General features: G+C 38.2%; 1 protein-coding gene across 2 annotated transcripts in view; it reads left to right on the top strand.

Moving 5' to 3' along the window:
• The window catches only part of LOC110456288 (prostaglandin E2 receptor EP4 subtype-like), a 56,710-nt gene that overhangs the window by 10,008 nt on the left and 23,980 nt on the right, over positions 1 to 22,722 (top strand). Inside the window, exon 1 of one of the 2 annotated variants that reach the window (XM_021506928.1) lies at positions 9,781 to 10,322. The exons of the other annotated variant lie outside the window; for it this stretch is intronic. The gene's annotated coding sequence lies outside the window, so the exon portion shown is untranslated. Of the gene's footprint in view, positions 1 to 9,780; positions 10,323 to 22,722 lie in introns of those variants that run through there. 2 annotated transcript variants of the gene reach the window in all.

The following is a 22,722-nucleotide window of genomic DNA, read 5'->3' as shown; positions in this document are numbered from 1 at the left end:
AAAAAAAACAAAAAACAAATATAGTAAATAATTGATAGTAAATTTATCAAAAACATCAACCTTAGAGAGTATGTTCTGGGCATGATCGTTTAACTTCAAACTCTTTCAAACGCGCATTAGCTCGAGATTAGGCCCTGTTTACAAAATGGCAACTGGTAGTAGCAAGGTGGACTAAATTGGAACTTCAATTGTGAATATTTCGGCAAGTAAACATTGTTCGCAAAGCCCATGTGGTCTGTTCATCTAATTTAGTCAAGATGTACTCAGACCAGTCGTTGTTTAGTCGCTAGGGTCATTCACAAAAAAAAATAGTATTATTAGTTAAACTTATTGTAATTACTTCAGGAAGCTATTAAGATACTTTAGAATCACAAGCAAAATCAGAATAGCCATGGAACTACACAGTGTAGAAAGTTGAGAGTCTTGAACGTGATTTGTCTATACACCCACGCACCATCGCTTACGTAACCTGAAGTAATCTGTTGTAGCACAAAGGAAGCCTGTCATTGCGGTGGGAATTGCTCTATACTGAGTACCAGGGTTACTGATGCGCCATTTACGACTGATGTATAGCTTTTCTGGCATTGGTTTATGGAACCTCTTCTTCCAGTGACTCAACGGACAGGGACAGTCTAGGAACGAATAGAAGATAGAACAGTAGGACGGTAGGAAGGTCCAATGACTCAACGGACAGATACAGTCTAGGTACAAATAAAAGATAGAACAGTAGAACGGTAGGAAGGTCCAATGACTCAACGGACAGATACAGTCTAGGAACGAATATAAGATAGAACAGTAGGACGGTAGGAAGGTCCAATGACTCAACGAACAGACAGTCTAGGTACGAATAGAAGATAGAACAGTAGGGCGGTAGGAAGGTCCAATGACTCAACGGACAGAGACAGTCTAGGGACGAATAGAAGATAGAACAGTAGAACGGTAGGAAGGTCCAATGACTTAACGGACAGACAGTCTAGGAACGAATAGAAGATAGAACAGAAGGGCGGTAGGAAGGTCCAATGACTCAACGGACAGAGACAGTCTAGGTACGAATAGAAGATAGAACAGTAGAACGGTAGGAAGGTCCAATGACTTAACGGACAGAGGCAGTCTAGGTACGAATAAAAGATAGCACAGTAGGACGGTAGGAAGGTATTGATAACATGCCGTCGCTATTTGTAAAAGTGTCATTATTATTCGGTAAAAATACATTGAAAATCAACGCAAAATGTCTGCATTATTTCACGGTTTTCAATTATATACAGAAGATAGAACAGTAGGGCGGTAGGAAGGTCCAATGACTCAACGGACAGAGACAGTCTAGGAACGAATAGAAGATAGAACAGAAGGGCGGTAGGAAGGTCCAATGACTCAACGGACAGAGACAGTCTAGGAACGAATAAAAGATAGAACAGTAGAACGGTAGGAAGGGCCAATGACTCAACGGACAGATACAGTCTAGGTACAAATAAAAGATAGAACAGTAGAACGGTAGGAAGGTCCAATGACTTAACGGACAGAGGCAGTCTAGGTACGAATAAAAGATAGAACAGCAGGACGGTAGGAAGGTATTGATAACATGCCGTCGCTATTTGTAAAAGTGTCATTATTATTCGGTAAAAATACATTGAAAATCAACGCAAAATGTCTGCATTATTTCACGGTTTTCAATTATATACAGAAGATAGAACAGTAGGGCGGTAGGAAGGTCCAATGACTCAACGGACAGAAACAGTCTAGGTACGAATAGAAGATAGAACAGTAGGACGGTAGGAAGGCCCAATGACTCAACGGACAGATACAGTCTAGGTACGAATAAAAGATAGAACAGTAGAACGGTAGGAAGGGCCAATGACTCAACGGACAGATACAGTCTAGGAACGAATATAAGATAGAACAGTAGGACGGTAGGAAGGTCCTATGACTCAACGGACAGAGACAGTCTAGGTACGAATAGAAGATAGAACAGTAGGGCGGGAGGAAGGTCCAATGACTCAACGGACAGATACAGTCTAGGTACGAATAAAAGATAGAACAGTAAGATAGAACAGTAGGACGGTAGGAAGGTCCTATGACTCAACGGACAGAGACAGTCTAGGTACGAATATAAGATAGAACAGTAGGGCGGTAGGAAGGTCCAATGACTCAACGGACAGAAACAGTCTAGGTACGAATAGAAGATAGAACAGTAGGTCGGTAGGAAGGTCCAATGACTCAACGGACAGAAACAGTCTAGGTACGAATAGAAGATAGAACAGTAGGACGGTAGGAAGGCCCAATGACTCAACGGACAGACAGTCTAGGAACGAATAGAAGATAGAACAGTAGGACGGTAGGAAGGTCCAATGACTCAACGGACAGAGGCAGTCTAGGTACGAATAAAAGATAGAACAGTAGGACGGTAGGAAGGTATTGATAACATGCCGTCGCTATTTGTAAAAGTGTCATTATTATTCGGTAAAAATACATTGAAAATCAACGCAAAATGTCTGCATTATTTCACGGTTTTCAATTATATACAGTGTACAATATGTAGAATGTTTTATCTAAGAGTTCGAAGATTTGTTTAGTTATCATCACCGAGGTAAGTAACTTATCAGTATTTCTGCCTAGTCCCTTAGATTGTTTTTGTTTTTTTATTCTATTTTTTTGCTTGTTTAATAAAACATAGAAAGCAGGAAATGTACTCTTCATTTCATAATAATAATTTGAAGACTAGCACTTTAAATTAGAATTTAAAAAAAACATATAAAACGAAACATTTCCCCCAAGAAAACCTCCTAAATTATTACTATTTTCGAGTTGAAAAGCTGTCGAAGATAAATGACTTACTGACACTTGAACACTGATGCTAACACACGTGGTCCTGGAAGCACTCTTGTTTCTCCAACAGTTGTTAGAGTTGTTCGCGATTACGGTGTTTTCTATGCATAACCATGTCACCGAGTCTCGTTAGATTTTTTGTTCTGGGGTTTAACTTCCTCGCAACAGACTGGGTCATATGAAAACGGTTTATTCTTCCTCTTTGAAATTTTTCAAAGTCATGGATGTTGTTCATATGCATGTAGAACGCTCAATGTTTGTATACGTTACATTAACGCGCTTTTCGTTGAACGCGAAAACCGAAGTGCTTTCGATACAATTTATATTTACTTATCTGTATTAATTGTTCACTTTATCACTCATATCAAAAAAAGACTGACATCAATATTTTCAATCGCTCAAGTCAAAATGAGCGATAAAACGATTTATTATGTCAAACACACTTCCTGCATGAACACACCTGATTAGGCACCCATCCCAGATAAATAACATAAGTCATTGGTATACGTTTTAAGTCAGCCTGCAAAGGCCGATCTGATCATATTAGCGTCGTCAGTATCAGTTATTTCCTATAACATCCACTAGATCCTGTTTTGTTAAATTTCATTCTACATGTCATGGTTTCAGAACAGTCAATTTAAAAATATTTTTATAATGTGCATCTTTTTGTCGGAGTGCTAAACTTACACACACGGTTAAAACCAGTTAAGCAGTATTACTATTATTGATATCTAGGTTGTGCCTGTATGTATAGATACTAAAACCGTTTACCAAAGGGATCAACACCAATAACGTAAGTGCCATGAACATCAAAACCAATTACTTTTATAGTAATCATTCACTTGGAAAATTGTACTTAATTTGAGATAGCAGCGTAGTATGAAAAAATCTCAGGATCCAGAAATATCCTTTACTTTAACACAAGGTAAATATTATAACATAATTAGGTAGATGTTGTACTGATATGTCTATACCAAAATCATAGTTACAATGGAGGTATCAGTGCAGATTTACTGGAGTAAAATAGTGCACCTTTCCGGGGTTTCAGGATGTCTTTTCCGTTAGATTTGTATCCCCTGTTTCCTGTGCTGTCTTTTCAGGTCGATTGAGTGTTCACTTTCTGTCCGTGGGTATTTACGATGTGTCGTAATTTATATACATTATTTGAATATTTCAGTTTGATAAAACATATTTTATTGTAACAAATATATATACAACGGGATTTGGGCACGTGTATACAACCTACTTCAACAGATATCTTCACAGTGTGTACGCTAAAACAGTTGTTTCACAAATATCATGGGAAAATATCAAATATAAATGGAAGCAAGTGTAAGATACCAGTACTAGACCTATTTGTATTGGTTTTGTTTTGGGTTTAACAGGCCGGTTGGTGACTAGGCGGAAACCGTCAAAAAGGGAAAGGGAAACATAGACGTCAAAAATTATTCATTTAATTCAACAGATTAATTTCGGTTCATAAACAGTCCCCTACGAGTCATTTTCAAAGTCCCCCCCCCCCCCCCCCCCCCCCAAATATTAATAAATAACGCAAGGGTTGGATAAAATGTTTCCCAAACTTTAATGGTTTTCTACGAAAAGTCCAGGGTATCGACACTGCTTCGGGAATGGTAAGATAACACCATTGCATGCCTACAGAAAAGCAGATTCCATATAGAAACAACACATGTGGTCTCTTTGGGAACGTTAAACAGTATGATGATGTTGTGGAATACAGCAAGAGAACTGCCTGTGGTTCATATTTGCTTTTCATCAAAAGAATACTAAAAATCGAACTAAAATCATTTTCGCTTTGGTCTCCTGGCTCTACAGTAATCTGGCACATGGTGTATACAAATTAACGAGATCATTCTGTTAAAGTAAGCATTCAATATAATTCGGCATTAAATAGCCAGCGCTCAAGGTCTAAATCAGACAACAACGACTAACAGCGTCTATTCAAATTTATGACAGACATGTTTGAGATAAGATTTACATTATAATTTGGTGTTGCTACTATGGTTCATATACGCTGTGCATATCCTTTATTTAAATAAACAACCAGACGAATATTCATGACAGGTTTTACACCTGTAGCGCCGGTGTAAAACTTCTATTATACACTAGTGAGGTAATGCTATGCTTTAGAAGATCAATACCAAGGAAGTAAGACTGTCTACAGGTATCACATATTCGTAAACTATGCTTTGATCTCGAAGAACTCTACCGAAGGAGATTTGTAAACTATGCTATGCTCTCGAAGAACTCTACTGAAGGAGTTAGACAACCTACACGTATCATACACTAGTGAACTATTGATATGGTCTTGAGGGAAAAAAGTACATGAACCTACAAATTAACACTTTTTATACATTAATGCGTCAATAGTATAGAAGAATATGGGCATACCAATCGACATTTTCTGTAGATTATTCAATCAATAATACAGACTTTTTAATAATAATATTAGTAAACAACATTTATATAGTCCCCAATAAAATTTGTAAATTACTCTGAAGCGCTTTAAAACACATGAATACTAGTATTGGTAGATATAGTAGATAAAAAGGCATACAAATCAGCAATATGCATTACGTTACAAGACGGTGATATCAATATGCATATGGAGGAATATATCAAAGGTGGTGTGTACTTGAAGTCTGTGAAAGGTGTCTAAAATGAATACTTTAAGAGATGGGTCTTTATATTCTTCTTGTATTTAGCCAGGTTTTTTGACAGAAATGGATCAACGATATTTATATGAAAAGAGAACATTAAAAAACATATAACTTGTTTAAAATTTACCTAAATCAATCTTGGTTCAACAAAAAGATTATTTCAGTGATTGAACCGTGTTTATGCAGTACTAGTGTATAACACTTGATATGTATCTAGGCGAAATGTCGGTGCTATGTAGTCAACACTAATCAGCAACAGGAAGTGACGACGTTATTATCAACAGAATAATCAGTGATTTGAGATTCGAGACGAGAGATTTGATTTACTGAAAATACAACATCAATTGGTCTTGTGATATTTCTGTAAGCTCTTTAAATGCTCATTTCCATCCAAGATTGTGACACGTTAGTGAAACAGATTACTACCAATAATGTAATATAGTTCGGCCCAAAAGGATAACACATATCGTCTGTCGAATGACTGCACGCGGCTCGTGGGCACGTAAAGGAAGTTTTGAGCGACGAATTTATTAATTTATTTATCGGTGGTCCAAAAATAAGCTCACTAACTATGAGTGTGAGAACACGAGCAGACATGTAGAACCAGGAAGTCTCGATACATGTACGTCTGGTATTGGAGTGGGTTAACATAGGATGTAAACTTCCGTTACCAGTGTCAATTTGTTTGTGCGTCCGTATTTCTATGATGTAAACTTCCGTTACCAGTGTCAATTTGTTTGTGCGTCCGTATTTCTATGATGTAAACTTTCGTCACCAGTGTCAAATTGTTTGTGCGTCCGTATTTCTATGATGGATGTCGAATACTGACGGAATAACTTAAAAAATAGGTTTTTAGAAGATGATGATAGGTGAAGACTAAGGGAAAGTTTTATGTGTTTTGCTATCGTTATTTCATTGAGAAGTATTCTGCCTCCTTGCGTGAATTGAATAGCAAAAATGTTGTTCAAAATAAAAGTTTGTTTTCTTTCTTTCAGTTGTTCTGCAAGGTGTAATTTTAACATGAAAGCATTAGATGAGAGAAAAGTTACAGAAAGATGCCAACTATTCAAGGAAATACTTCTGAATTCTGATTGTTTGTCCCTTCTCTAGAAAGAAAACGATCTTTAACGGGACTCCTGGCCACCGAAGCCTATAATTAAATAGCTATTAAATCAGCGATAGACATTTAAAAAGAAAATACACATGCAAAGTGTATGAAAGCGATTAACCTTAACAAGCAAACAATCTTGGAAATGTTTTTTGTCGAGAGCAACTGCTCAAATATCAATGGTGGATCTTATATTGTGTTGTAGCATACCCAAGGCAGCGTGTACAGATTCCACTAGGTGACCATTGGTTTCATCGGGTTCTAAGTCATAACGTGTACGACCGATTCAGTCTGCGCGAGCATACATCTTAATGGTCGTGGCGATTATGATAACGACAACGATCATAAAAATAATAGAAATGGAACGAAATTTTGTTTTCGCTTCAAATTACATTCTAATGATCGTCCGAAGTTCCAACTTAACTTAAAGCAGCAAATGTAGCATATATGAACTATCGTTAACTATAATTACGCAGTACTTTTTAACAGCTGCATTTGCTATTATGTAACGTACATTTTGGATGACTGCAGCATAAACCTTTTTCATAGTGGTTAGATGCATAGACAATCTCAGGAGCAGTAGAAAATTTCAAAATGATCGGAGTGTTCTCATTGTGCATTTAAGAAGATTCGCCTATTCTATGCAGCAAGCACTTACCTTATTGGGTTTATGTTTTGCACAATTAACATCTTGGGGTGGTTATTCAGACTACAAGCTCGCCAGCGGTGTCAAATGAGACATCATGTCAAATAAGTCACAGATGAGAGCTAAACACAGTTTTGGAATTGTTGTAATAAGCACCGAAGACTAAAGTAAAGACGCCGATTGTGCTAGGCTTTAACCTCACTCGGTTACTATGATAATGCAACGGAGTGTCATAAAGATTTCATCCATTAAAACCTGCGATAGAGCTAATCACAATGTTATCAGGGGAGAAAATAACATATTTTAAGGGGAGATTATCACAGTACTTTTAAGGGAGATGATAATAATATTATCATGGGAGAAAATAAAATATCATCAGGGGAGTTTATCACAGTCCTATGAGGGGAGATGATTATAATATTTATTAGGGGAGTTTATCACAGTTCTTTGAGGGGAGATGATTATAATATTTATTAGGGGAGTTTATCACAGTCCTATGAGGGGAGATGATTATAATATTTATTAGGGGAGTTTATCACAATGTTATCCGTTTTTGAATTCGAAGTTGTGTCATTGACGCTGCGCTGTAATTATTTTACGTTAATTACTTTCGTTTAAACATATCTTCACCGTATGCTCATTTATCATTAATTTCAAACCTACTGTTTTGGTTTCTTTAATATTACATTGTGTATCAATGTACATGTAGATAAATTACTGTGTGTTACATCGTGTACCACCCTACTGAAAAGTCCACCGGCTTGTTGAAATAAAATAAAATGGAACTAAATACAAAATAGACTCGTTTCATAAATTTTATTTGAAATGGAAGCGCGTGTTAGGAACCTGTAATATATGTATTTGTCTTTTTCATTGTTTATAGTATTTGCAACACCTAGTGTTATATGAAGACACGGGTAAGTGGGACAGGGATACATAGAAGTAAAACATGAATAGATTCCGAAATAATTGATTGACAGGTTTCACCACTAGCTATTAGATGTACCGAGGTACCAACCCTGCAACGGGAATGATTCGACAACAATATACGCATGCCGACAGAAAAGCAGATCCCATAGAAGCAACATATGTCGTCTCTTTGGGAACGTTAAACATTATGACGAGGATGGTTTGCAATACAAGAACACAGCAAGAGAGCTGCATGTGGTTCATTATTTTGTTTTCCGTCATCCAAATACTAAATATTCGAACTTACAATTTTTCGCTTGGGTCTCCTTGCTCAATATTAACCCATCATATCGTGTGCGTAAACGGAATTAACCAGATAATTTTGTAATTGTGAGCATTAACTAGAATTTGACATTAAATGACAAGCGCTAAATATCTGAAAAAGACGACAGCGGCTAACATCGTCTGGTCCAGTTTCTAAAATAAGTTAATTGTTTCAGAAGGAACTTACATAATAACTTGAGGATAGAGATACGGTTGCTATAGGTCGTTCTTGTCTACTTACTAATCAAACATCCACACATTTGTTTGTACCTGTAGAAGTAGCATTTTCGGAATTCGTCATTGGCTTATCTTTCTATAGTTTGTTTTCCTGTTACCTGTAATATTTCACCAAATGAACGAAACGAACACACTCAGTATTTATCTTAAAGAACACACAAAAAGAGAGACAAAAATAATAGTATACGCCACATACGCGACACTTGAAAAGAGAGCGTTAGACTTTCTATCATACACTAGTGTACTATTGTATGCTCTAGTGGAAAGGGAAGTACGGGGACTTAAATTACATTATGAAGTTTTCTGAAGATGATATTATCAATAATACAGACCTTTCGACAGCAATGAAATTTAACTAAAAGAGCACAAGACAAAAATACGTATCACGTATTCAACATTTACCTAAAGGGGTCTTGGTTCCCTAGGTCTTGATGATTAGTGTGGTTGAACTGGACATCAGATAAATACAGCCCTAGTGTATTCCTGGGCAAATATTGGTAGAATCCGGTCTGCAGAAATCAGGCACAAGAAGTGATGTCATTATCATTAGGAGGTGACGTTATTATCAAATTGATCGGGAAAGATGTTGAAACTCGGTGTGAGATTTGATAAAACGAATACATGTAAATCTTGCTTTATTCATATAAGCTCTATAAATACTTAATTTTGCTCTGGATGTTTTTGTATATGACATGCTAGCGTAATAGAATATCACGTATAACGCAATATGCATCGTCCCAGAGGAAGTTATTTCAGTATGGACAAAGAAATTACAAATAATGTTGCTCCATCGCTTGACGTTCCGCACCGAGAGGATATATCATATCGTCTGTCCGAATGACCGTGCGTGTCTCTTGGGCACGTAATTTATGAATGATCCGAAAATAAACTTATTCGCAACAATAAGTGTTAGAACAGAAACATGTATAACTAGGAAGCCTCGATAAATGTACCTCTTGTATTTGTGTGGGTTAAGATCGGATGTCAACTTCCGACAGAACAGTCAAGTTGTTTGTACGTCCTTAAATCCATGATTGATGTGGAAAACTGACGGGACAAACATAACACATAGGGTTCGGGAGATGAAAATTGATGATGACCATAGGGAAGTTTAATGTTTCTCACTATCGTGCTTGCATTGGGACACATTCCATTTCCAGGGAGCTGTTCGTTTATGTGGAACAAACGGTTTGTCGAAAAACGCAAATGTTTAAGCAAGCTTTGTAAGGCTTTGTCAAGGCTCGCCTGAAAGCAGCATCATATTTCTAGGTCCGACCTTATTTCATAAACGAACAACTCTGATCCAACCGGTTCAGCCGTTTGGACCGCGATAAACGAAAACGGCCCTGGTGTGATATGAATAGCCAGTTGTTTTTATTAAACCTTGTAATCTTTTTGTCACTACCTTGGTTTCCTCTTTGAGAACGTGACATCACATTGATTTGACCTAGACTTACAACACAGATGTCGTCGATGCAGCAGATTGTGTGTTCTTTCTGGAACACCTGGTCTTATTCTCGATGTACTGTTAACGGGTTTTCGTGAACATCTTTCCTCAGTTTATGGAGTATATTCCTTAGGTGATCGCTTTTAAGTGGTAAGTAATGTTTTGTTTACACTTCTATTCAATTATCTTGTTTCTGTTTATATACTCCATACAAATAATATTTGTGGGTATTTTCTTTTGCAGACTTATATGGAGAAACTATTCACTGGTGCTTTTTCCTTCGCGGTCTTTGATCCGCTTACGATTGTCAGTAAAAGCAGTACAGTTTAAAAAATGTAAATCAAGGTAGTTCTAGAGGACGCTAAAACATTATTTATATACATTTTGTCTCAAATGACCATGTTAGTGAATTATTTTGCTTAAGTGTTACGCGCACGTCAAGGCATAACTTTAAAAATAAATGGATTTAGATTTTCTTTTTTATTTCGTTGTTGAAAATAAATGCTTGGTTTTTATTCGCCAGTTGTTCTGCAATGTGTAACTTTAATGTAAAAATACTAGATAATAGCAAAGATGCAGAATGATGACAACTGTTCCAGGAAATATTTCTTATTTCTCTCTTTTTTTTCTCCTTCTCGAGAGACAAAACGATCTTTAATGGGACTCCTAGCCACCACAGCCTATAATCAAATAACCATTAAACCAGTGATGACTTTTAGATAGAAAATACACATGCAACGTGTCGGAAAACTGACAAACCTAAGCAAACACATAATTTTAAATGTTTCTGTCGAGAGCAACTGCTCACATATCAATGATGGATCTTATAAAGTGTTGTAGCATACCAAAGGCAGTTTGTACGGATTGCTCTAGATGACCCCTGGTTTCATCTGGTTAATAGTCATAACGTGAACGACCGAGTCAGTCTGCGCGAGCATAAGTCGTGATGGTGATGGCGATAATGATGATGATGGTGACGACGATGTGGAAGATAGTTATAATAAAAAACAAGTAGAAAAATTATAGGTTTAAATGCTTTAAATTACATTTTAATGATCGTTGGGTGTCCACTTAATACGTTTAAGACTTAAACAACTTAGAGTAACAAATAGAGCATGTATGGACACGAGTTTATTACAATGACGCGTCTCATTTTAACTGCTACTATTGTACGTATATTTTGGACTTCCGGCAATTTTTTCCCTTCGTCACATATCTAAGTCCTGTTACTTAACGCTTGTCTCCGAGACTTTCTAAGTAATGTCACTGGGGCCCTATCTTGAAAGCGGATAGAGGTTACGCTCACTTGTGTTTGCAGAGAACGGAAATGAGCTTTACCCCTGTTATTTCGAGGAAGGGCTATTGGATACTTCATGTACTTTGGAAAGCGGCGAAAACACATGCATGCACAATATTGTGAGCAACAATTTTAGGGGGAGATACTAACAATGTTATCGGGGGGAGATACTCACAGTGTTATCAGGGGAGATAATCACAATGTTATCAGAGGAGATAATCACAATGTTATCAGGGGAGATATTAATATAATAAGACAATATAATCACAATGTTATCGGGAGATAATAATTAAATAAGAAGAGATAATCACAATGTTATCATGAGAGCTAATCACAATGTAATCAGGGGAGATACTAATATAATAAGGTGAGCTAATCACAATGTCATCAGGGGATATAATAATGTGATAAGATAAGATGATCACAATGTTATTAGGAGAGCTATTCACAATGTCATCAGGGGAGATAATTATATAATAAGACAAGATTATCACAATGTTATCAGGGGAGATAATAATATAATAAGATAAGATAATCACAATGTTATCAGGAGAGCTAATCACAATGTTATCAAGGAAGATAATCACAATGTTATCAGGGGAGATAATCACAATGTTATCAGTGGAGATAATCACAATGGTATCAGGGGAGATACTCACAATGTTATCAGGGGAGATAATAATATAATAAGGTGAGATTATCACAATGTTATTAGGGGAGATAATAATATTATAAGGTGAGATAGTCACAATGTTAGCAGGGGAGATACTAACAATGTTTTAAGGTATCAAATTGTTATGTGGGGAGCTTATTAGCAAGTTATTCGGAGAGCTTATCACGATGTTGTAAGGGGAGATAATCACAATCTTTTCAGGGGAGATTATCATAAAGTGAGCAGGGGAGCTTTAAGCGTTGTCATTGATAGTATATATATTGCCTTAATCGGTCGTTAATACCACTTTATTTGATAAATTGGACACATCTGGGTCTAAATTTTAAAAGAACACCGTTTATGAAAATGTCATTGTGTTTCACCTTTGATTATTTTCATCATTATTGTTTGTTTGGGGTTTAACCTCCACGCAAGAGCCAATGTGATATGAAGACAGCAGTAAATAATAAAATAATCTACATGTATATAAGTTATTAAAACTGATTTAGAAATAAATATGTCTGATAGTTCACTTGTTATATACTTTTTGTATAACTTAGGCTTGTTTAACACCTGCGATTTGATCTGTATTACAGGTGTACGATAATCCGATTGGTATAACAGGATTAGAAATGTCTATAATTAGTAGTGGAGGCCGTGAAAAGTCAGACATAAATAAGCCATGCCTAATCCGTAGATATTTACAGACGGGGGGTGCTCAGTGGACTGTGGTCACAAATGCTGTATGAAAGGGTAATTAATCAATCAGTGGAAAGGATAAACTTAGTTGACACATCTTAAAATAAGGGGGAAAAATGAAGTTAAAAATGTTAATTTCATGATTGAAAAACACAAAAAGATTTCCTAATCACGTGAGAGGATAAGCATTTCCTGGAAAAGTTTATAAAAGTTTATAATCTTTAGGAGCTGTTCCTTTATACAAAATTGCACATTCAAATATACCATTCATTGAAAGAACTGGAATCCCTTAGGGATTTTTAAACCCTTACATTGTATGTATGGAAATGGTTTCAATATCCTGTACCTTTGCCACATCTTGAAAATTAAACTGAAAATGTAGTCAGAAATTCAACATTGTTTCCCGTATTTTGTTCTAATTGTTGAACAGACACTCCTTCCCTTCCCTGACACTGGAGCTGGATATAGTAATGCAAAAACACTTGTATCCATTATGAAGGATACACCAAGATTGGGCTATTGAGGATCTTACCTGGTTACGATTAGTACTCACTCACACAGGACCATGTTAATTATCTGCAGTGTAGGGTAGGTAAAAAGATTGTCCAGGTGAACATTTTTTCCTCAACTTTTCTTTTTTGTTCGAGTTAGGAAGCATGCAGTAAGCCAGTTATTGCATGATTTCTCGTCACTCGGGACTTATTACACCCTCACTTCGCTCGGGTGTAATAAATCCCTTGTTACTCGAAAACCATGCAATAACCTTTACCTACCAGAGGATAATGATGGAATTTACACTCCAGCCCAAAGATGTCTGAATACACTAATCTAAAGGCCAATTGTAAATGGTATTTTCATTTGAAACTCGGACTAATGACAAACACTGGCGCATGATGCTGGGGCGACGGTTTCCTTTCAACACGCATTAAAAAAACAAAAGAGAAATTTCTTATGCGTTGTTCTAATTATAGGTAAATCTATTTTGACACGTATATTGAGTAAATATTAGGGGGTTTTGGAGAAATGAAAAATAGGTATTTTCCAATCCGGAGTAAATTACTTCTTCAGTAAATATTCTACAAATTTAAAAGAGATTCAAGATTTATTGTTTTTATAGACACACCCAGGAATGGAATATTTGTCAAATTTGTTCGTTCACTTCTAAGGAATCCGGGGGATGTCTCGGCTAAGAAAGGTTTTACGAGTTACATTGTTCTTAACCACCAGTTACCAGCGGGCGTCTCGGTACAGCAATTATTTGGTAAAAAGTTCTGGAATGATTGCTAAAATGACCTGAATGTTAATTTTGGACCCAGTGCCTGTATTTATGAAACCGTTGTCATGCTCAAGCATTGATTCCGAGATCAAACCAACTTTATCGTAGCTCGCTGAAATCAAATCTCTTGGTAAAAATGTCAGATGTAAACCCTAAAAACAACTAAAAACGATGTCTTGCTTTAATCCTCTCCCGAATTCTTCCAAATTATTGTCACCATTGATAGTATTATAGAATCATCACTGGTTCAACACATTGGACTTGAGCACGAAATCCGAGTTTGAGCATGATGACGGGATCATGTATACGGGCCATTGTCTTCTACAGATATCTTACAGACATACTTATCCTCAAACAAGCGATTTATTTTTATCAAAAGTACATGGTATGTTGGGTTTAATGTACGAAGAAGACCAAGGTTTGCAAGTCCATTTTATTTAATCCTTGGCGCGATAGTTATTGTCGGTGTAAAACATTAAACACTATAATACTGGTATGTTCATTTCTCAAAATGGATTTAATATTTTACTACTCTCTGCTAAGATTTCATGATCGGGTATTCTGGGTTCATTTTCGGAAAGCATTGATTACATGTAAAATAGTTATGGAACATCTGATACAATCTGTTCGTGGATTGAAACATGCTTGTCTGGGAGTTCGGGTAGACTATGACACGACAGTGCTCCTGCATCCTACAGGGTTTAATCATTGTAACCCAGTCATGTAAGACGTTTTTAAAGAGATTTTTAGATGAAACCCCTCATTTCAACTTACTTACAAAAAAAAAAAAAATATTGTTGAAAAAGCGTTTAATTTCCCCACCACAGAGTTGAGATTTTGAGTTTGGGCTATACTCGACTTCATTTAACATAATGCTGTGTTATATATATTTTACAATACAACTCCAAAGTAGTATCAAACATATGCGGAAACCAAACAGTTTTTGTAATACTGAAAATTTTGTCATGCATTCGTTAAGTCGATCAAAAATGCCAATATAACGTAAATGTTTATTGAGGCCCTTCAATGGACATGTTTACTGGTACGTGCTGTTCTTACACTTGCATTGCAGTCCTTGCAAAGTCGCTTGAAGAACAAACGAGAACATTTGTTTTCGCAAAAAGTAATGTTTTATAGTAGACATCATGCTACATTTTGTAAAAATAAAATTAACAACTAAAATGTTTATCAATCATTACTTCAATACTGACATACACACTGAATTCCACTGCCGTTCTTATGTATGCGCAGTAGGTGTATCTTTCGTTCTAATACGCGCAGATTTCACTTCCGTTCTTATGCCTCCGTTCTAATATGCTCAGTTGTTTTAACTTCAGTTCTAAACGACTTTTTCCAAAGATGGGCATATATCGTACAATTTTTGTCAGATAGCGGTTTGCCACTAAACCAATGACTTAAATTTTGCGACGCAAAAAAATGCATTTGTTGAAATCAGGCAGAACCTCGACACCAATGATTATGTCTGGTTTTTGTCTACCGCTGATTGACTTGATTTCTTTAGGGATTGTTTTGACATAACACCAGTCTTTACCTCCGAATTCTCTTAAAAATGTAAATATTATCTTAATACAATAAAGAATTTACAAAAATGTCGGTAAATAAACGTCTTCATAAACTCTAACCCTTACGGGACGTAAGTCTGTCATATGTACATATTCCTGTTCCGCTTCAGTTTACAACATCTGATGTTAGGTACATTATGTATTCTCTCTGGTCAGTTCAGTACACATCACGTGACCGATATACCTGTCTGATTATCTCGTAAATCTGCTCTCAAATAAAGTGATGTCATCGTTCTATGTGTACGTCTGTCAACAGACGCAGTCAGGCGTGACGTAGGAGATGTCACTCGAGATCCATGGCAAACAGTCACATTAAGAAATTAAATTCTGTACAATTACTGACAAATCCGACTGATACACCGGGGACAGTGTCGGCTGCTGACAGTGATGGCACTGATATTAACACTCTCTGAGAGTACTACTGCTGACAGTCATGACACCGCTGTTAACACTGTCTGAGAGTACCACTGCTGCTTGTGTTTTTGAAATTAACAAAACCTCATTTCGATACATGTTAAGAATCACTGGAGCATTTTCGAAAATCGACCATTTTATTTCTGGTAAACGAGCCCTCTAAGAACATTCTCAACCCCTCTGTAAGGTATATAAATCGTCTGGTACACGACCCCTCTGTTAGGTATATAGATCGTCTGGTACACGAGCCCTCTGTTAGGTATATAGATCGTCTGGTACACGAGCCCTCTAACAACATCTCAACCCCTCTGTTAGGTATATAGATCGTCTGGTACACGAGCCCTCTAACAACACCCTCAACCCCTCTGTAAGGTATATAGATCGTCTGGTACACGAGCCCTCTGTTAGGTATATAGATCGTCTGGTACACGAGCCCTCTGTTAGGTATATAGATCGTCTGGTACACGAGCCCTCTGTTAGGTATATAGATCGTCTGGTACACGAGCCCTCTGTTAGGTATATAGATCGTCTGGTACACGAGCCCTCTGTTAGGTATATAGATCGTCTGGTACACGAGCCCTCTGTTAGGTATATAGATCGTCTGGTACACGAGCCCTCTGTTAGGTATATAGATCGTCTGGTACACGAGCCCTCTGTTAGGTATATAGATCGTCTGGTACACGAGCCCTCTGTTAGGTATATAGATCGTCTGGTACACGAGCCCTCTGTTAGGTATATAGATCGTCTGGTACACGAGCCCTCTGTTAGGTATATAGATCGTCTGGTACACGAGCCCTCTGTTAGGTATATAGATCGTCTGGTACACGAGCCCTCTGTTAGGTATATAGATCGTCTGGTACACGAGCCCTCTGTTAGGTATATAGATCGTCTGGTACACGAGCCCTCTGTTAGGTATATAGATCGTCTGGTACACGAGCCCTCTGTTAGGTATATAGATCGTCTGGTACACGAGCCCTCTGTTAGGTATATAGATCGTCTGGTACACGAGCCCTCTGTTAGGTATATAGATCGTCTGGTACACGAGCCCTCTGTTAGGTATATAGATCGTCTGGTACACGAGCCCTCTGTTAGGTATATAGATCGTCTGGTACACGAGCCCTCTGTTAGGTATATAGATCGTCTGGTACACGAGCCCTCTGTTAGGTATATAGATCGTCTGGTACACGAGCCCTCTGTTAGGTATATAGATCGTCTGGTACACGAGCCCTCTGTTAGGTATATAGATCGTCTGGTACACGAGCCCTCTGTTAGGTATATAGATCGTCTGGTACACGAGCCCTCTGTTAGGTATATAGATCGTCTGGTACACGAGCCCTCTGTTAGGTATATAGATCGTCTGGTACACGAGCCCTCTGTTAGGTATATAGATCGTCTGGTACACGAGCCCTCTGTTAGGTATATAGATCGTCTGGTACACGAGCCCTCTGTTAGGTATATAGATCGTCTGGTACACGAGCCCTCTGTTAGGTATATAGATCGTCTGGTACACGAGCCCTCTGTTAGGTATATAGATCGTCTGGTACACGAGCCCTCTGTTAGGTATATAGATCGTCTGGTACACGAGCCCTCTGTTAGGTATATAGATCGTCTGGTACACGAGCCCTCTGTTAGGTATATAGATCGTCTGGTACACGAGCCCTCTGTTAGGTATATAGATCGTCTGGTACACGAGCCCTCTGTTAGGTATATAGATCGTCTGGTACACGAGCCCTCTGTTAGGTATATAGATCGTCTGGTACACGAGCCCTCTGTTAGGTATATAGATCGTCTGGTACACGAGCCCTCTGTTAGGTATATAGATCGTCTGGTACACGAGCCCTCTGTTAGGTATATAGATCGTCTGGTACACGAGCCCTCTGTTAGGTATATAGATCGTCTGGTACACGAGCCCTCTGTTAGGTATATAGATCGTCTGGTACACGAGCCCTCTGTTAGGTATATAGATCGTCTGGTACACGAGCCCTCTGTTAGGTATATAGATCGTCTGGTACACGAGCCCTCTGTTAGGTATATAGATCGTCTGGTACACGAGCCCTCTGTTAGGTATATAGATCGTCTGGTACACGAGCCCTCTGTTAGGTATATAGATCGTCTGGTACACGAGCCCTCTGTTAGGTATATAGATCGTCTGGTACACGAGCCCTCTGTTAGGTATATAGATCGTCTGGTACACGAGCCCTCTGTTAGGTATATAGATCGTCTGGTACACGAGCCCTCTGTTAGGTATATAGATCGTCTGGTACACGAGCCCTCTGTTAGGTATATAGATCGTCTGGTACACGAGCCCTCTGTTAGGTATATAGATCGTCTGGTACACGAGCCCTCTGTTAGGTATATAGATCGTCTGGTACACGAGCCCTCTGTTAGGTATATAGATCGTCTGGTACACGAGCCCTCTGTTAGGTATATAGATCGTCTGGTACACGAGCCCTCTGTTAGGTATATAGATCGTCTGGTACACGAGCCCTCTGTTAGGTATATAGATCGTCTGGTACACGAGCCCTCTGTTAGGTATATAGATCGTCTGGTACACGAGCCCTCTGTTAGGTATATAGATCGTCTGGTACACGAGCCCTCTGTTAGGTATATAGATCGTCTGGTACACGAGCCCTCTGTTAGGTATATAGATCGTCTGGTACACGAGCCCTCTGTTAGGTATATAGATCGTCTGGTACACGAGCCCTCTGTTAGGTATATAGATCGTCTGGTACACGAGCCCTCTGTTAGGTATATAGATCGTCTGGTACACGAGCCCTCTGTTAGGTATATAGATCGTCTGGTACACGAGCCCTCTGTTAGGTATATAGATCGTCTGGTACACGAGCCCTCTGTTAGGTATATAGATCGTCTGGTACACGAGCCCTCTGTTAGGTATATAGATCGTCTGGTACACGAGCCCTCTGTTAGGTATATAGATCGTCTGGTACACGAGCCCTCTGTTAGGTATATAGATCGTCTGGTACACGAGCCCTCTGTTAGGTATATAGATCGTCTGGTACACGAGCCCTCTGTTAGGTATATAGATCGTCTGGTACACGAGCCCTCTGTTAGGTATATAGATCGTCTGGTACACGAGCCCTCTGTTAGGTATATAGATCGTCTGGTACACGAGCCCTCTGTTAGGTATATAGATCGTCTGGTACACGAGCCCTCTGTTAGGTATATAAATAGTCTGGTACACGAGCCCCCTGTTAGGTATATAAATCGTCTGATACACAACCCCTCTGTTAGGTATATAGATCGTCTGGTACACAAGCCCTCTAACACCCTCAACCCCTCTGTTAGGTATATAACTCGTCTCAAGCATGTACCTACCAGTACAACAAATGGCGAATTATCGACTTCCTGGTTACTTGGGACCACTTTTATCTTACAACCCATTAACGATTGACATTTGTTGGTATCTGTATCAAAGTTTTATAGAATGCATTGCCAAGTTAACTTTAAAACTTATTTTGTATCTGGCCGTAACTGATCTCAAGATGAATTGATGTCCCTACTGAACAGTGATTTTTTAAGGAAAATATAGTCAAGGATTATATTCAAAATGTTTTTAAGTCTCATTACCGTGTGCAATTCCCAAAGGAAAAGCTTGCTTTCGGGATTCAAATATCTGTAAGCCAAATATCAACTCTGAAACACAAAGATTATTCAGATTAATCTATACAACACCGAATGCTCACTAACTCACTAGCATGTATGGGACTATACATATACAATGTACCAAGAATACAATTAAAGATATACGATACTATGATTTAGTTTACAGTCAATTAGGGAAAAGACAATAGCAAGGATTTTTTTCTTTACAAATTGTTGACATTAATGTTAAAATACAAAACCGTGACAAGTTCAGTGTTAACGTTGTTGAACATGACACTTATATGTGACCGTCCGGTCAAGTTTAGTTTACAGACAAGACATTTTGACGTATTTTACCGACTGGTCAAGGTTATAGTTAACAGTGTCGGTGTGAAGGATAGAGCGGACATGCCTGTAATAAATCATTTAAAGTGTCGTAATAAAATAGGAAAATATAGACAATACATATGAAGTACATGTTTCCCTTTTCTGAAAATACATCAATTCACATTTCCTTGTCAATTAAACAGTCGATCTATCATTTTGTGACGTACGGGGTCAAATTTTGATTTATCTCTGAATATTTTAAGGAGAAAGCATGTTTTGTTCCATGTTGGAATGTTTTGTTAATATGCCATGTTGACCTTATATTTCAGTGTATACACAGTACAAATCAAGTCATTTTCGATCACAATCGGTCCATCGTGGTATGTCCTTCTTTTGTTCAGAATAAGACATTTCACGATGCAAAGTGCATGAAATAATTGAAATGAAAATGAATTAATAGAAACGTTGTTTTCTGATATGGTATGTATAAGCTTATATTGGCAACGCATGTCAGTTGTAAGCTTGGCGTCATACAATAGTTGAAGTAAAAGTGCACACTTCAAACGCTTTTAAATATTGTAAGTGCCCCAATGAGAACAAGTCGTTGGTAGGTGCACGCTGTCGTGCACCGGGATAAACTGTAGTTTCCCTAGTGTAAGTATACTTAAGTAAGGCCATTTTCTTGTCAAACATTTTCTAGCGCTCAGCTACCAAGAAAAACCCCGGAATTAACGGTTGTTTTCTGGTAGCTAGCGTTTCAAAAATTGAAGAACAAAAGACGCTTCAGGGATTTATAGCTCGGGGAACGATTAATGGCCGACTATTAATATAGACTGATGGTTTGGTGTTTTTTTCCGTTTGATTCTACTGTACGTACAACACCACGGATCGTGCATAAACGAGAACCGCACGTGCGTTGATTGACGTTAGTGATGTAGGTAGGGACACCTGACTGGTAAATCTGTAAATATATTTAACTTCACTGTGTGCTAAATTCCACGTGTGCAACGACACGTGTCTCACCAAAATATTTTCAAAACCAGCCAGGCAAATGTACTGTTACTCGATATAGACTGCCAATAAAACTACAAAATCCTCATCATAAATAACCCCGGCACAGTAATTAACGTCACAACGTCAATGATCTTACACTGTACCAAACAGCACAAATCCTCCCACAACACCAGTAAATCAAAGATCATCACAGCACCTACCACCCAACACCACCGATAGCCCACAGCACCAAAATCCCAACAAAACACCGATATCCCACATAACCAATAACCCACAGCACTAATAACCACACAACATCAATATCCCACACCATCAATATCCCACACCATCAATAACCCTAAACCACAAATATCCCTCACCACAAATATCTCACACCATCAATAACCCACACCATCAATAACCCCAACCCACAAATATCCCTCACCACAAATATCCCACATCAACAATAACCTTACACCACCAATATACCACAGCACCAATATCCCACATCAACAATAAGCTTACACCACCAATATACCACAGCACCAATAACCCCACAATATTAACATCCCACATCAACAATAACCCAACATCACCAACATCCCACAGCACAAGTAACCCAAAACTACCAATATCACAGACCATCAATACTCCCCAGCACCAATTACCCAACAGCATCAATAATCCCCAGCACTCATAACCCCACAACACCAATATCCCACACCACCAACATTCAACAACACCAATTACCCCATAATAGTATTATTCCTCATCACCAATATATCACATCAGCAATAACCAAACGTCTCCAATATCCCACAGCACCAATATCCCACAGCACCCATGAACTACACGGCACTGATAATCTAACAGCAACAAAAAACTCAAAGCAAAACAATAACCCCAAAACATTAAATCACAACGTTATGTGCAACCCAGCATTCCGATGTTAACCCTTCAACAGTAACGACCTTGACAACACCAACAACAAACCAACTGGACTAACAACTCAAATGACCACGAAGTAGTAACGAACCAAACGACACAAATAATCAAATGTAGTTACGAACCCAACAATACAGTACCCCAAAACAGTAACAACACAACAACGTCAATAACCCTAAGGCAGTAGTGTAAATAACAACATCAATAACCCTACCGGTAGCAACGAACCAAACAACACAAATAGCACCATAGTAGTAACATCCAAACGACACAAATTATCTTTGAGTAGTTATAAACCAACAACACAAACAACCCTGCAATAGTAACAAACCCCACAACACAAGTGATCTTTAAGTAATTAGGAACCATACAACACAAACAACCCCACAATGGTAACAAACCCCACAACACAAGTGATCTTTAAGTATTTACGAACTATACAGCACAAACAACCCACAATGATAACAAACCCCACAACACAGGTGATCTTTAAGTATTTACGAACCATACAACACAAACAACCCCACAATGGTAACAAACCCCACAACACAAGTGATCTTTAAGTAATTACGAACCATACAACACAAACAACCCCACAATGATAACAAACCCCACAACACAGGTGATCTTTAAGTATTTACGAACCATACAACACAAACAACCCCACAATAGTAACAAATCCCACAACACAAGTGATCTTTAAGTAATTACGAACCATACAACACAAACAACCCCACAATGGTAACAAACCCCACAACACA

Source organism: Mizuhopecten yessoensis, unplaced genomic scaffold, assembly GCF_002113885.1.
Source record: "Mizuhopecten yessoensis strain PY_sf001 unplaced genomic scaffold, ASM211388v2 scaffold8625, whole genome shotgun sequence".
NCBI classification, from domain to species: Eukaryota; Metazoa; Mollusca; class Bivalvia; order Pectinida; family Pectinidae; genus Mizuhopecten; species Mizuhopecten yessoensis.
Note: the sequence above shows the minus strand (reverse complement) of the source record. Positions and strands in the feature narration are given on the sequence as shown.